The sequence below is a fragment of the Electrophorus electricus genome, chromosome 1 (assembly GCF_041902795.1).
Source record: "Electrophorus electricus isolate QZ-2024a chromosome 1, ASM4190279v1, whole genome shotgun sequence".
Taxonomy (NCBI): Eukaryota; Metazoa; Chordata; class Actinopteri; order Gymnotiformes; family Gymnotidae; genus Electrophorus; species Electrophorus electricus.
The window spans coordinates 1,547,713-1,564,140 of record NC_137497.1 but is presented as its reverse complement, the minus strand read 5'-3'; the positions used below and the strand labels follow the sequence as shown (position 1 = coordinate 1,564,140).

Genomic DNA, 16,428 nt, shown 5'->3' with positions numbered 1-16,428 from the left:
ACACCAAGGTACCTGAAACTATCTACTCTCTCCACCATGGTTCCACTGATCCTCACAGGTTGGTAGTGCCGCTCCTGCTTCTTGCTGCAATCCACGATCAGCTCCTTTGTCTTACTGACGTTTAGGAGGAGATTATTTTCCTGGCACCAGTTTTCCAGGTGTTTAATCTCCTCCAGGTAGGCCCTCTCGTCGTTGTCCGAGATCAGACCCACGACAACGGTGTCATCAGCAAACTTGACAATGGTGTTAGAGCTGGAAGTGGCTGTGCAGTCGTAGGTGTACAGTGAGTAGAGCAGGGGGCTTAGGACACAACCCTGAGGAGCTCCAGTGCTGAGGGTGAGGGTGGATGAGGCGCAGTTGCCCACCCGTACTGATTGTGGTCTGTCTGTTAGGAAGTTGGAGATCCAGTCGCACAGGGATGTATGCAGTCCTAGATCTCCCAACTTAGTAGTGAGTAGGGAGGGAATGATAGTGTTAAATGCTGAACTGTAGTCGACAAATAGCATTTTAACATAATTTCCCCTCCCTTCGTCCAGGTGAGTCAGTGTAGTGTGGAGCAGATGTGCAATCGCATCGTCAGTGGAGCGGTTGTGGCGGTATGCAAACTGCAGTGGGTCCATGGAGGCTGGCAGTGAAGATGTGATGAAGTCTCTGACTAGCTTTTCAAAACACTTCATCACGACTGATGTGAGGGCGACAGGGCGGTAGTCATTGAGGTCGGAGGGTCGAGGTTTCTTCGGGACGGGGACGATGGTGGACCGCTTGAAGCTGGACGGGACAATACCGAGCGTCAGGGAGAGATTGAAGATGTCGGTGAATACCGGGGCTAGCTGATCTGCGCAGGCTTTGAGGACCCTCCCGCAGATACCGTCTGGTCCCATCGCCTTCCTGGTATTCACCCTTTTAAACACTCTCCTCACGTCACTCTCCGTAATGATGAGAGGGCGCTGTTCTATGGTGGGCCCCGCGCATGTGCCACTGGCTGCGCCGATAGTGCCATTTGGACTAGCGCTGTTAGCATTGGCGCTGTTAGCACTAGCGCTGTTAGCATTAGTGCTGTTAGCACTAGCGCTGTTAGCATTAGTGCTGTTAGCATTAGCGCTGTTAGCATTAGCGCTGTTAGCATTAGCGCTGTTAGCATTAGCGCTGTTAGCATTGGCGCTGTTAGCATTAGTGCTGTTAGCACTAGCGCCGTTAGCATTGGCGCTGTTAGCATTAGTGCTGTTAGCACTAGCGCTGTTAGCATTAGTGCTGTTAGCATTAGCGCTGTTAGCATTAGTGCTGTTAGCATTAGCGCTGTTAGCATTAGCGCTGTTAGCATTGGCGCTGTTAGCATTAGCGCTGTTAGCATTAGTGCTGTTAGCATTAGTGCTGTTAGCATTAGTGCTGTTAGCATTAGTGCTGTTAGCATTAGTGCTGTTAGCATTAGCGCTGTTAGCATTAGTGCTGTTAGCATTAGCGCTGTTAGCATTAGTGCTGTTAGCATTGGCGCTGTTAGCATTAGCGCTGTTAGCATTAGCGCTGTTAGCATTAGTGCCGTTAGCACTAGCGCCGTTAGCATTGGCGCTGTTAGCATTAGTGCTGTTAGCATTAGTGCTGTTAGCACTAGCGCTGTTAGCACTAGCGCCGTTAGCATTAGTGCTGTTAGCATTAGTGCTGTTAGCATTAGCGCCGTTAGCATTAGCGCCGTTAGCGTTAGTGCTGTTAGCACTAGCGCCGTTAGCATTAGTGCTGTTAGCACTAGCGCCGTTAGCATTAGTGCTGTTAGCACTAGCGCCGTTAGCATTAGTGCTGTTAGCACTAGCGCCGTTAGCATTGGCGCTGTTAGCATTAGCGCTGCTAGATGTAGCCTCGAAGCGAGCAAAGTCCGGAGGGTGGGCTCCTGTAGTCCGTGATCATCCGTAGTCCCTGCCACAGGGATCTAGAGCCACTCTGCTGGAACTGTGTCTCTAGTTTCTTCCCGTAGCGCCGCTTCGCCTCCCTCACCGCCCTGCGCACTCCGTATGCTGCAGACTTGTACTCGTCCATGTTCCCGCTGATGATCCCCGCATTGTAGGCAGCAGTGCGAGAGTTCAGAGCCTCGCGGATGGTTCTGTCCACCCAGGGCTTCTGGTTGGAAAACTTCTTGATGGTGGTTCTTGGGATCGTGTCGTCCACCAGTTTCCCAATAAATCCTACTACTGCCTCCGTAAACTCGCTGACATCATCAGTGCTGCGCCGGAACATGTTCCAGTCCGCGTCATCCAGAGCGTCCTGCAGAGCGGCCACCGATTGGTCTGTCCAGCGCGCGACCTCCCTCTGAACCGGAGCTTCCAGTTTCAGCCTTTGTTTATATTTTGGTAGGAGGAAGATGGCGGTGTGGTCCGACTTACCAAACGGTGGATGAGCTAGTGCCTTGTAGCTGTCCTTGTATGGGGTGTAGCAGTGGTCTAGTGTCCTGTTTCCCCTGGTGGGGAAGGTTACGTGCTGGTAAAGGTTGGGCACCGCACGCTTGAGGTTAGCGCTGTTGAAATCCCCAACCACAATAAGTGCAGCGTCCCGGTGCTGTGCCTGAAACTGTGTGAGAGCCTCATGAAGTTCCCACAGTGCAGTGTCCATGTTAGCCTGAGGTGGGATGTACACAGTGTTGATGATGACCGAAGTGAACTCTCGAGGAAGGTAGAAAGGACCTCCCGAGGAAAGGTAGAAAGGAAGGTAGAAAGTGTGTGTGTGTGTGTGTGTTTTGCGTGTGCCTGTCTGTTGTGTGTGTGTGTGTGTTTTGCATGTGCCTGTCTGTTGGATGCGTGTGTCTATCTGTTGAATGTGCATGTTTTGTGTGTGTCTGTTGCATGTGGGTGTTTTGCACATGCCTGTCTGTTGGATGTGTGTGTTGTGCACATGCCTGTCTGTTGTGTGTGTGTGTGTGTGTGTGTTTTGCACGTGCTTGTCTGTTTTATCTGTATGTGTTTTACATGTGCCTGTCTGTTGGATGTGTGTATGTGTGTGTGTGTGTGTTTTGCACGTACCTGTCTGTTGTGTGTGTGTTTTGCGCATGCTTATCTGTTGTATTGTGCGTGTTCTGCACGTGTCTGTTGGATGTCTCTGTTTTGAATGTACCTGTCTGTTGTATTGCATGTTTGTTTTGTAATTGTGTGTGAGTGTGTGTTTTGCACATGTCAGTTTGTTGTGTGTGTGTGTGTGTGTGTGTATTTTATGCGTGCCTGTCTGTTGGATGTGTCTGTTTTATCTGTATGTGTTTTGCATGTGCCTGTCTGTTGGATGTGTGTGTGTGTTTTGCACGTGTCTGTCTGTTGTGTGTGTGTGTTTTGCGCATGCCTATCTGTTGTATTGTGCGTGTTCTGCACGTGTCTGTCTGTTGGATGTCTCTGTTTTGAATGTGCCTGTCTGTTGTATTGCATGTTTGTTTTGTGTGTCTGTCTGTTGTATCGTTTGTGTGTTAGGCACGTGTCTGTCTGTATGTGTGTGTTTTGCACATGCCTGTCTGTGTGTGTGTGTGTGTGTGTGTGTGTTTTATGCGTGCCTGTCTGTTGGATTTGTGTGTCTGTCTGTTGTGTGTGTGTGTGTGTGTGTGTTTGGCACGTGTTTGTCTGTTTTGTGCGTGTGTGTTTTGCATTTACCTTTCTGTTGGATGTACGTGTTCTGTGTGTGTCTCTTGGATGTGTGTGTGTTTTGCAAGTGCCTGTCTGTTATATTGTGTGTATGTGTGTTTTGCACATGCCTGTTTGTAGTGTGCCTGTCTGTTGTGTGTGTGTGTGTGTGTGTGTGTGTGTGTGTGTGTGTGTTTTGCACTTGCCTGTTTGTTGTGTGTGTTTCAAGTTTCAAATTTGGTTTATTTGTCACATAAATAGTCATACACAGTATAACTCGTAGTGAAATGGTTGTGTGTAAGTGTGTGTGAGTGTGTGTTTGTACATGTCAGTTTGTTGTGTGTGTGTTTTACACATGCCTGTCTGTGGTGTGTATGGGTCTGTGTGTGTTTTGTGCGTGCCTGTCTGTTGTGTGTGTGTGTGTTTGGCACGTGTTTGTCTGTATGTGCATGTTTTGCACGTGTCTGTCTGTTGTTTGTGTGTGTGTGTTTTGCACGTGCATGTTTGTAGTGTGTGTGTGTATGTGTGTTTTGTGGGTGCCTGTCTGTTCTGTGTGTGTGTGTTTTGCGCGTGCCTGTCTGTTGTGTGTATGGGTCTGTGTGTGTTTTGCGCGTGCTTGTTTGTTGTCTGTTTGTGTGTGTTTTTCGATTGCCTGCCTGTTGTGTGTGTGTGTGTGTGTGTGTGTGTGTGTGATTTGCACGTGCCTGTCTGTTTTATCTGTGTGTGTTCTGCACGTGTCTGTCTGTTGGATGTGTGTGTGTGTGTGTGTGTTTTGCACGTGTTTGTCTGTTGTATTGTTTGTGTGTTTGGCATGTGTCTGTCTGTTGTATTGTTTGTGTGTTTGGCACATGTCTGTCTGTTGGATGTGTGTGTTTTGCGCGTGCCTGTCTCCTGTACATGGACCATGACTGCTGGTCCAGCGTGGGCAAGATCAAGGCAGCGGCCTGTTCCATGAGTGGACCAGCTGGTCGCAGGCTGGACGTGTGGCACTTCATGAGAGAGTTCATGAAACTAAAGAGTTTGGCCACGGCAGGTTTACATAGTTTTATATGTATTCCTGCTTTAATTATTTATTCTGTGTGTATATTTATTCCTATTTTAATTATTTATTCTGGGTCTTGTTCATAATCATTTGTACTTTCAAAAGTGAAGCAGCACTGTTTAATACTGTTATACTTCACAAAGTGAAGCGGCACTGTTTAATACTGTTATACTTCACAAAGTGAAGCGGCACTGTTTAATACTGTTATACTTCACAAAGTGAAGCGGCACTGTTTAATACTGTTATACTTCACAAAGTGAAGCGGCACTGTTTAATATTGTTATACTTCACAAAGTGAAGCGGCACTGTTTAATACTGTTATACCTCACAAAGTGAAGCAGCACAGATTTATTGTGCATTCTGTTGCACGAAGTGATGTCTGGATTTTTAATCTTAATCTTCAAATTTTTAATCTTAATCTTAAATGAATATAATTACACACAGATAGAAGATATTGGAAAGCCAGTCTAACAGCATGAAACAAAGCTACTTGACATGCATGCTCAACTGCACATGGCTACTTAATATGCGAAACAACAGCGGACCCTCTATCGCCATAGTCCCGCCTCCTTGCCAGAGAGGTCACAGAGGTCACCAGGCCAGGAATTTGGGCAGATTCTGGGTTCTGGGTGAACCGTGCATCCGGGAAGGCCGGGGACGGCGCGGATGGGCTCGGGCGCCTCCGGAAGGGCCAAGGGGGGGGGCCGAAGCAGCTCCGGAGGGGCCCCGGGGCCCCAGACTGGCCACAGAGAAGATTGGCCCCCAACCATTGCGCACGCAGTTTACTGATATTCTATGCTAGTATCATGAGGGACGGACTTTTCAGAGTACCTGGAAGTAGGCTACATGAGCACTGTACCAGTATGTGAAGGTGTGCAGGTCTGGTGAGGCGGTGTTACAGTCTGACACAGTAGAAGACATAGAAATTAGTCATTGACTACAGCAAGAATCAGCTGGCTTAGGACCTCTCAAGACAAAGGTTCCTTTACACTCCACATCAAGCAGCTATGTAACTAATTGAGAGTGATTCAAGAATTATTTGCAATACCAACTTTATGAAGCAATGCTAAACATTACATTCACACTTATACAGATTACATTTATAGTGTTTGGCAGACACTCTTTACCAGAGTTTCATACATATATTACTTAGCTAAGAAAATAAGATATGAAAATAAATACATAAATGAAAAAATACACACCACCAAGTCTCTCCAGTTCATTGATCCCCTTAAATCAGCCTCCCAGTCGGACAGACTCAACTCCTGATCCTCGCCTTCCAAGTCATCTTAGAAAAAATGTATCCAATTATTCTAGTATGAATGTGATTAAGTTCTTTGCATCTGAAATAGTATCATTGAGTTTTAAATCCATACTTGGAGCAAAATTACACTTTTATCTAGTTGGTCCTTTAACATAAATCCACTGATCAAAATGTCTTTTTCTTTTAGTGTGTTGTTTTTACTTGCTAATATTTGTTAAGAAATAACATCTATTTTACAGGTATCATTTCCATAGACACCCCCAAATGATCAAACACTTCAAATGCCTCAATCATCATTAATCAAAGTATTCATTTTGTTCAAACTTATTAGCAGTAATGCTATGTTAACATTTACTTATTCAAAATATCAAAAATATCAAATCAGACTGTAATCAGCAGTTTCAAAGGGGAAAATTAGAGATAAACAGACCATAGATGTATTTAAAAGATTATATTTTGGTAACAATGCTTCAGGTATCAAAATACAGTAATACATTTAAACAAAAGAAGTGGCATAAAATATGATTTCTTCTTGTATGTAAAAATAAACAGCATTACATTATATGTCTGAGATTAAAAAATAAATAAATAAAACACATGGCCGGTTTTTACCCATAAGGCACTGCAAGGAAAGAGGTTGGCTTTACAGAGGCACAGAGCATAAATACCTCATTAATATTCATGAAAGTTTAAAACATCTTTGGCTCAGAGTAGTGCTGACAGAAGAACAAAAAATAAAATTTGTCATTTTTAAAGATAAACATTAAGCAACTCCTGGCAGAAAATTGCATTTTGTACTGATGACATTTTATCTCCCTGAACTTGAAGGCTACAGCCACCAGGCTTGGCAAAGACCATCAATGGACCTCAAGCTCCAAACTGCATATTACACCAACAGCACTCGTCTGTGAACTCCTTCTCCTTCTCTCCTCTCCTTTCATTAATCCCTCCATCCTCCCATTGGAACCATTTATTTTGATACTGGTCCTTGAAACTTTAATAAAAAATGTTGATAATTGGCAACGAAAATGTAAAGATGCTACAAGCAAAACTGCCTGTTTTTCCTTGACTTTTGTGTAAAGTATTTACATGTGCATTAAATTACATCACAGGATCTCATAGTAATATTTACATAAACATCTTTATATTACATTTACAGTACTGGGCAGATGGTCTTATAGCGACTGATACATATTCATCAGTATGACATTATGTGTGCTCTCTGAGGATCAGACCACGATTCTGGAGATGTATGTTACTGTACCTGCTCTACCAGGTGAGTTCAGGAGTGCTAATGTGATAAAACTCTGATCAGGTATGACTGAACATACACTGATCTCTGACCCCTGAATGGTACACAGAAAGGCAGTGTGGGTACATACGTGTGTGTGTGTGTGTGTATACAAGAGAGCCAAATCATTTATCATCTCTCAGAGTTCCTCATGGTTATTATTGGGAGATCCCCTCTGCTCTTCATCTGAGTGGTTTAGTCCAGTCATTTTAATTCCTCTGTTGTCATGGTTACGGTCTCCATTCACTGCTGATTTTTGTCCTCAGCTGCACAATCACCAGACCTGCTGCCACAAGCTCCGCCCCCATCTGAGCCAGGAGCACCAACAACACCGTCACTGTGGAGCTCTGATACAGCTGGACTTCTGCAACACACACACACGGAAAACCCCCTTCATGACACAATAAAGTTTATCCATACGTGAGTTTACTGATTGTTTTTTTTTTAAATAAATTACACTACCAGAGTTAGTTAAGATGACAAGATGCCATTCTTCAACAGTCTGGAGTTATAATTCAGTTATTGAGAACTACATGAACTACATTATCACAACTCCTCCTTGTTTCCCTCTAAAAACAGGATTATAATGGATTATGGGATTATATTTATGATGGCGTATGGGGTGTCTTGCCCTTCCCTGTGTTATCACCTGGTCTGGGCTTCAGGTGCTACAGCACTGAGATACTTGAACAGTGATACTGAGGGTGAAGTGTTTGTTGATTTATTGAGGGTCGTATGTAGAGGGATTGAGCTTCAGGCAGACAAGGCCAAACTAAAAAAACACATAAGCCACACTAGAAATAAAATTATTATTATTAGTCGGCTACATTTATTTAGCACCTTTCTCAAACTCAAGAACACTTTACAGACAGAAATCAGCTTTTGCACTCAAATCACACACAGACTGATGAGAAGCATCAGCGAATTTACAGTGTTCTCGCTATCAGAAACCACAGCCCCCTGGGGGAGTGCACCAGTGCAGAGGAAGGGGAGGAGGTTAAGACCAGGAAAGAGCACCAACCATTGCTGGACATACACACACTGTAACGATTGGCCACCCTCCTGACATCCCTGTTTCCATACATTCATAAATACAGACACTTGAATTCTCACTCATCACTCAATCACTCATAATTGTTTTGGTATCAGTAAGCAGGCATCACACAAAGTGCTGTAAAACATCAATGGCTGGATCTAAGAGTGTCCATCTGAGAATCCACCTCAAAGAGTCCAGTGAACATCACATGCTTTAGTGGGGATATGCTTCGATAAACAGCACCTCAATTAAGACCAAGACCTCAAACTATTACACTCAGTCCACACTGTTCACATGATCCCGGCATTTATAGTCAAACTAATACTGAACCACAGATGTGCATGAAAAGTTACTGACACTACTCACACCCTCCTTCCCAACATAAAGTAATTCTAGATAACATTAAAATCACAATAACTACACTTACCTTCCACAGTAACTGTTTATGTTTGAATAATCTCTTCATTCTTAGTGTCTCTGATTATGTAAATGATCCACTATCAGATGGTGCGGTTCCTCTCAGCTCAACAGCAGAGATGAGCGACGCTCTCTGAGTGTATTCAGGTTCACACTTCAGTGAGTGTCCAGCCACTGTGCAGATTTGTCCACTAGAGGGAGCAGCTGCACCTGTGCTGTTATAAATAATCTCCACTGACTCTGATATGGACAAATCCAGCACCAGATTTTCAATGGGCTTGATCTGAACTGAAGAACTCAATGCTGAAAAGAAAAACCATCAGTAACTTTAAAGGGGCTCAAATGTAATACATACTATTAAAACTAAATGATTAAGGGTTCGTTAGCAAAGACTGAGAGAACAAACCCTTACCCTCTATCCATAGACCCATATCACAGATGTCTACACCATCACACTCACAGGTGTACCAGTTCCTCTTAGTGTAATCAACATCAGTGATGCTGAGGAGCTTCCTTCAGGTACTGATCATATGACATGTAAAATCCCTCCTTTGACTGACAGAATGTCTGGTTACACTGATCCAGAATGTCAAGTTGTTTATCAAACACAGTCCATGTGACCAGACCAGAACACATCTGAGTGCAGGGGAGAGTAGCATCGTCATGAAGATTCCCCTTTACTGAAGAGAAGGTCGATACAGGAACTGAAAAAGATTAAGAAAGTGGAGTTTAAAAAGGCATTCAATAAATCAGACATCAGTGTTCAGAGTAGCCCGTAGGTTAGCTAGCGTTAGCTGACCAAATCCCAAGCCAATGTTTCATTCGTAAACATATTAGCTACTCACCACTCTGTTGGGTTTATTTATTTGTAAACATATCAGCTACCTACCACTTTGGTGGGTTTATTTATTTGTAAACATATTAACTAGCTACCCACCACTTTGGTGGGTTTATTTATTTGTAAACATATCAGCTAGTCAACACTCTGGTGTCAAACAGCTCTCTGTGTAAGGAAATCTATAGAGTGACATTACTGTCTTAGATACAAGACAACAAACCCCCTGTGGAACTGAGCAGAAAAGCAGAAACGGAAACCACAAGTCACAAGTTTCAGCAGGTTTCCGGTGAGTCTGCACTGAAGGCTTGGCACGAACCTCCATCTTGTCATCATCCGTAGAGGAAGTTTCTCGCTCCTTTAGTTCACACAATGAAAATCTAAAATAAACATGTTATTCAGCTTATTTAAACATATCTTGGGTCTAATGCACCTAAAGAAAGTATGTGTTAAAGCATATGTAGAAGAGAAAAGTCTTATTTTTTGGAAATTCAAACCTTCCATTTTTTCTGTTAAATCCACTACATTTATAAAGATCACTTTCTTAGGAAGGTGGATAAAATATTGAGCAATATTGTGCAAATAGCTGATCAGTTCACTATAGTATCTTTTTAAAATGGCATAAAAAACACAAAGCAAATGATCAATTCACTCTGTGATATTCTTGGAAAACACTTTGCAACATATTCAAAATATGACATTGCAGTGTTTTTACGGCAGGAATGTGGAGTATTGGGATGGCAAGCTTGTGTAAAATGCACATATTGCACATATTGAATCTTTATAAAATAAACAGCTCAAATGATCAAATAATCCACTAAATATCCACGGATACACCCACACATCAGAACAAAGGACATAAGTCAGAGATCAAGGTTGTGGAGCTGTCTGGTTTACAACAGCAGCGACGTCAGTCTTCATAAAACTGTTACAAATTCATATCAAAACACATCACATACTCCAAATAAAACACATTCAGGACAAAGAGAAAGGAAGAAGAAATGGACCAACTAATGTACACAGGAACCAAAATGATGACTAGCCAATCACAACACACAAATGATCACACAGACCAATGAGGTTAAGGCTGGCTTTAATTTTTCACCTTTTTTCCAGACTAACATTTTCATCACTGATAAAATGCAAGCATAAAACTTCTGTACAGTATGGAATCAGACACAGCCTGTAGGTGTGTATGTAATAAAACAGCTTTTTGCTAACTGCACCATCACGGTGCATTTACTTACACACAGCCAATCACATCCTCTCACACACACCTACCCATACACTTTCCCCTATGCCATAAACTTCCACTGGACAGGTGTGTGTGTGAGTGAGAGAGAGAGTGTGAGTATGCGTATGTGTGTATGTATGAATGAAGGGTGTGACGTGGGCGGCACAGAGGGAGTGAAAGGTGAGGTTGTGAGGAAGTGCTCTTTAGCGTACATAGAAAGTAAAGACCCAAAGCACTATCAAAACAACAACAACAACAACAACAACAAGTCTAGCTCTCTCTAGGAAATGTTGCGTCTTGTAGAGACTCATAACTCTGTAGTCTGCTAATGTGCAGTGCTGTCTTGGGTTTAAATAGGGGGTGAAGGGAAATAAGGATCAGGTGAACACAATTAATAGGTGATTTAGAGCAGGGCCGTTGTGTGATCCCTAGCAGGAGTGGGCGTGTCCCTCCTACTGGATGACCAACCGTGACAAGGGAGAGGTAGTTAAAAAGGGATTTATTATTATTATTATTATTATTATTATTATTATTATTATTGTTAACTATATCACTAGAGGTGTTGAAGGATTAAAAACTGAAGCTGTGTTCCTCTCTGTTGCATTACTTTAGTTAATCTGTTGTTAATATTATCAATCACCCCCGACATGACAGACACCATGAAAATGTCACACGAGAAATGCTAAACAAGATTTAGTTAATGCAGTGTGGCCGTCGGGTCAGGTAAGAAAGCCTTCAGTACCTCAAGTGCACTTATTTGCACTCCAAAAGTCAATATCTGCTTGTTCACTATTTTCTTGTATTATAGCGACGTCGGTCCAGCACGGGTCAGTGGCTACAATATGTGAGATGAAGGTGTCAGTACAGTCCGATGGCCACTCTGTGGCCTCACTGTCCCCTGTTTTGTTTCTAGTTTGTCTCAGTTGTCCATGTGACAGTGTTAGGAGAATCTGAACTGCAGCTCTGTCTCAGGATCTTGTCATGGAATGAACAGTCTGGTCTCCATGAACAACAATAGTAGATCAGACCCAGGAATGACATCATGCCCCTCTTTGTGGCTGGTACTTTGAATGCCTTGACAGCCTGTATGAGGTTCTGTATGCAGTCCTGTATGAGGTTCTGTATGCAGTCCTGTATGTGGTCTGGTATGCAGTCCAGTATGCAGTCCTGTATGCGGTCCTGTATATGCGGTCCTGTATGTGGTCCTGTATGTGGTCCTGTATGCGGTCCTGTATATGCGGTCCTGTATACGGTCCTGTATGCGGTCCTGTATACGGTCCTGTATGTGATTCTTGCGACTTCCTTGAGACAGAATAAACAATAAAAATTAGACCTTGTTTGACAGTATTGCAGTTTATCAAGCGCAGCCTTGAAGCTGCATCAGCCAGATGTGTCAGCAGCCTTGTTGAACCTCTCTGCACGTGTGCTCATTTTCAGCAGTCAGTATAATGTCATCTGTGTACTGTAGCACCGTACAGCCTTCAGGTAGCATCAGTGAGGATGGGGAGTCTCGCACAGCGGCGGCAAAGACAGCAGGAGGATCCAGAAAACCCTGCGGCAACCGAGTCCAGGAATATTGTTTTCCTTTAAAAGTGAAAGCAAAAATAGGCTGTGTTCTTATGCACAGGGATGCAGAAAAAGGCTGAACGTAAATCACCAACAATAAAAGGGTTGTGAGTGGCAGGAGATTAACAAGTGTAATCACACCTTGCTGTTTCAGTGAATTCATAACAGCCACAATGTCTGCTTCCTTTTCACGAGAAAGAGGACATTGCTTGAAGCACACTAGCTACTGTTAGTAATTTAGCCTGATATGGTTCAGTTTATAAAGCTCACTTGGTCCTTGTGTTCAGCCCACAACCTTTTTGGAACGACTCTCAGGTAGTCAGGGATCTGTACTTGAGGGTCGCTATCTGTAGAATCAAAAAATGAATAGCCACACTTCACAGGCACTGACAGTTTTCCCTTTTCAAAAGAAATTGACAAATTTAATTTTGTCATAATATCATGACCGAGTAGTTATTTATATATACTGTTATTTATTCTTACTGTTGTCTTGTATCTTTATCTCCTCTGCAGGGCATTTAAAGCAACGCAAATACAGATTTACTGCTGTTCTACTACTGTTAGGCTGTGATCTATGTGTTCTGTGTTCTATGTGTTCTATGTTTTCTGTGTTCTATGTGTTATGTGTTCTGTTCTATGTGTTCTGTGTTCTATGTTCTATGTCTACAAAATAATCTGCTTATTTAGAACTCCTATATTTGTCTTATATTGCGGAGTATTCTGTATTAATGTTATATGGAGGTAACTAATGCGACATAGTGGAGATTTACTCTCAGCGCTGCCGCAAAACAAGTCATTGGCTGCAGAAAAATGACGGACAGTTAACTTTGGCTGCTGATTGGCTTAATAAAAATGACTGACATCATAAATCGGTTGTGTAATTGGCTTCAGTTGAAAGTGATTGACATGTGCTCCGCCCTTTACTTACCCGCTGGAGTTCCTGTAGTCTCTCCCTTCTCTAGAAAACGAAAGTATTTTCTGAAATGTCACCATTAGTTGGGCGGATTGGAGATACGCGCGTTTAAAATATTTCACGGTAAGTTCATTCTGTTTGATAAAATGCGATGTCGGTGCACTTTAAACAACGTGTTTTGTAAGTACGTAGTTCTGTGTTTAAATCGTAGGTTCACCTAAAAGTGGATTAAATGTAAAGTTTAAAATCCTGGGGAAGTTAACGCTACGCATCTGCAATGGCGAACGCGCAGCACGATTGCGCAGTTATATTAAAAATAACTTAACGGGGTCAGATATACGTGCTCAGTTATTGTAAATCAGGATTTTAAGTCGTAGTTAGTCATTGATCTTTCCAAATGGTCCCAGTTAAAACTCCTCTGGACTAAAGTAAAGCCGTAACGTTGCTGTTGTGATGTGTGTTTTTTACAGTTAGTTTCTGTTCAGTTTCAGTCATTTTGTAGTGTTGTCCACATTCTCAGTGGACAGTTCAGATTCTCTGTATAGTTCATTAGCTGTAGTGTTACCTGTAGTTAGGATGGGACGGTCGACACGGACGTTTCTACGCTTGTTTCGAGTTCCTGAAGCGCAGCGTTTTTGAAACGCTGATCCGAAGTGTGGCTCAAAACGGCCATGTCACGTGACCACAGGTGAACTAAGCTTGTGTTTCTACAGGTGTTATACAGTAGCTGCTGCTCCTGGCTTTGACTGACAGTGTCTGAAACAACCCTGATCACAGATCTGTCTCAGTCACACACTCTATGAATGCTTAGAAGTCAAGAAAACACACCCCAACTTTGAGGGGTTTTGTGAGAATAGAGAATTGAGAGACCGAGAGATTTAGTGTTGTCTAGATAGAAGGTTATTGAGAGGACATATTGACTAATAGGCTAGTGAGAGACATCCAGTGAGCAGTAGTTATAGATACAGTGACATTAATATATAGAAAGTATGTAGAGAGAGATCCTCTGGTTTACTGACAGGAGTGATGTGCTGTATATCCACACATTTATATAATGGTAAAAACACCTGTGTATGCCAGCAACAAGTGTTCACTGTGAATGAATCTTTTCCAAGACTGAGGAGGTAATTTGGGAAGAAAACAAGCCGACTCAGACCCAAAACAGCAGAACAACTAACATTTTAAAATATAAATATTATAATAAATGAGATGTTCCTTTATTTTACTTTATTGAACTTCATTATCCATAATCATAATTATCTATATTCACAACACTTCCTTCTGCCATAGATGAAATATGGTCCACACAGAAAGTTAATTAAATAGATACCAAGAATTTTAAAAGCCTTACAGAACACAACAGAAAACAAGCATCCTTTGTTGTGGTTGTATGGTAATTTCTCTGAAATATTTATTGATCATATGTATCGATAGCCTGGCATAACCGACCAGAATAATATCTAGGCAGAGTAGGTTACTCTTTGTTTTTTACAGAAAAAAATTATCAAGATGTTGGCAGAAGTGGCCACTGTGGAGATCATGTCAGATTGTATCTGTTCAACAGGCCCAGACGTGATGGACGAATTATGATGAATATTATTTAATTTTGTTTTTCTTTATATTATATTTGTTCAGTATTGTGTCATTGGCTAAAGATATTAGTGGATTATGCAGTTAAACTCTGTGTCATTGGTTAAAGATGTCGGTTGTACGGTTGCGTGCGTTTAGACGTCATTTCTTGCAGTGCTGAGTGTTACCCACACAGTAAAACTCTGTTTGTGTTAAACCCAGAGACTCTGTGTTACTGATAAAATGTAAGTCAGGCATCTTCTTTTTATGGTGGTGTTTTGTTAGGAAAAGGCAGTGTTAGTTGATGTTTAGAGTTATCATTAAAGAGCAGACACGTTACTCCATGAGCTCTCTGTGTAGGTTTAGTTTCATATTTTAGCATTTACCACATCTCTCCTCTGGTAATACTTTGTTTCATATCAGCTGGGAGATGTACTTCCTTTGTGTATCAGTCCTTGAGTTTAGGAGGTTTAATCAGTAGTTTAAATGTTAGTTGTGTCACTGCATTTCTTGGTTTATCAAGTCACTGAGTCAGTTCTAGAGATTTGCCGCTAGATGGCACCCAAGCACCAGTTACTGTATATTCAGCTCACTATAGACATTACAATCGACTGTAAAAGGCTTTTCTGTGTATTGTGCAGGTTGTCATTTACAAGCAACATTGACATTTAAAGTAATATCTGTATGTGCTTGATCTCTTAGCATTATTATCCTATTCTCTACTTCAGTTCTGTAACATCAAAGCCCATAACTGTTATTACACCTTTGAACTCAGTATGGCTTTAAGTGTTCTGGCCAACAGACCAGGTTGAACACAGTTATAAAGCCAACCAGTGCCATTCATCCCAGTCCCCTACAGTAGTCTTTACTACACTTTTGAGACCTTGAAACTATTTTCAACACAACTGCTTCGAACATCTCAATGTTTCACAAAGCCTCACTTTTCCCACCATCACCTATAGTGTACTGTAAATGTAGTGAACTACTGATGTATACTGATTAAGGACAAAGATACCACCACCTATAGTGTACTGTAAATGTAGTGAACTGATGTACACTGATTAAGGACAAAGATACCACCACCTATAGTGTACTGTAAATGTAGTGAACAACTGATGTACACTGATTAAGGGCATATAACAGACATGTTGTCAGGTTCAGTATCACTATTTTGGCTGAACCCAAAAGTAACAGTGACAGAATGTTAATGCAACAAGAAACAGAATAAACAAATCTTGTGCTGAAGAAATAAGCATTACAGAATTTCACTCTGTAGTTTTTGATTGACATAATGGGAACATGGACATAGCTATAGAGTTGTGTATTATTAAAGTCACAGCATAACACAACTGAAACTATAAATCATCACTATAGTGTCTTACTTCAATGCAGCTGCACCACTTTGTTCCAGATAGTTTCCATGATGAAATGTCACAATGATCTATTTCACAGACTAGCATTGATAGATTCTGTCTGTCATCTCACTAATGTGTACCCTGTGTAGTGTTCTATATAGACCCGTCTGTGTGGGGGAATGTGAGTGAGTAGAACATTACATTTATGGCATTTACCTGACACTTTTACAATTCTGACTGAGTACAACTCAAGCAATTGAGGATTAAGGGTCTTGCTGAGGGACCCAACAGTGGCAACTTGGCAGTGGTGGGGCTTGAA

The 16,428-nt window shown here is 42.1% G+C and overlaps 1 protein-coding gene and 1 long non-coding RNA gene across 4 annotated transcripts in view; both read right to left on the bottom strand.

Annotated features, from left to right (window-relative positions):
- The window catches only part of LOC145656919 (NACHT, LRR and PYD domains-containing protein 3-like), a 486,221-nt gene that overhangs the window by 437,194 nt on the left and 32,599 nt on the right, over positions 1–16,428 (bottom strand). The gene's annotated exons all lie outside the window — the stretch shown is intronic.
- Positions 7,792–15,344, bottom strand: LOC145659072 (uncharacterized). 3 transcript variants are annotated; one of them, XR_014125069.1, is made up of 5 exons: positions 13,751–15,344; positions 12,543–12,619; positions 9,483–12,290; positions 9,050–9,341; positions 7,792–8,940 (listed from the first exon to the last, which is right to left on the bottom strand). It is a non-coding gene; the product is annotated as an uncharacterized LOC145659072 (long non-coding RNA). The 3 variants fall into 3 exon arrangements; XR_014125074.1 differs by having other exon boundaries at positions 9,527–12,290; XR_014125082.1 differs by lacking the exon at positions 13,751–15,344 and adding an exon at positions 12,756–13,116.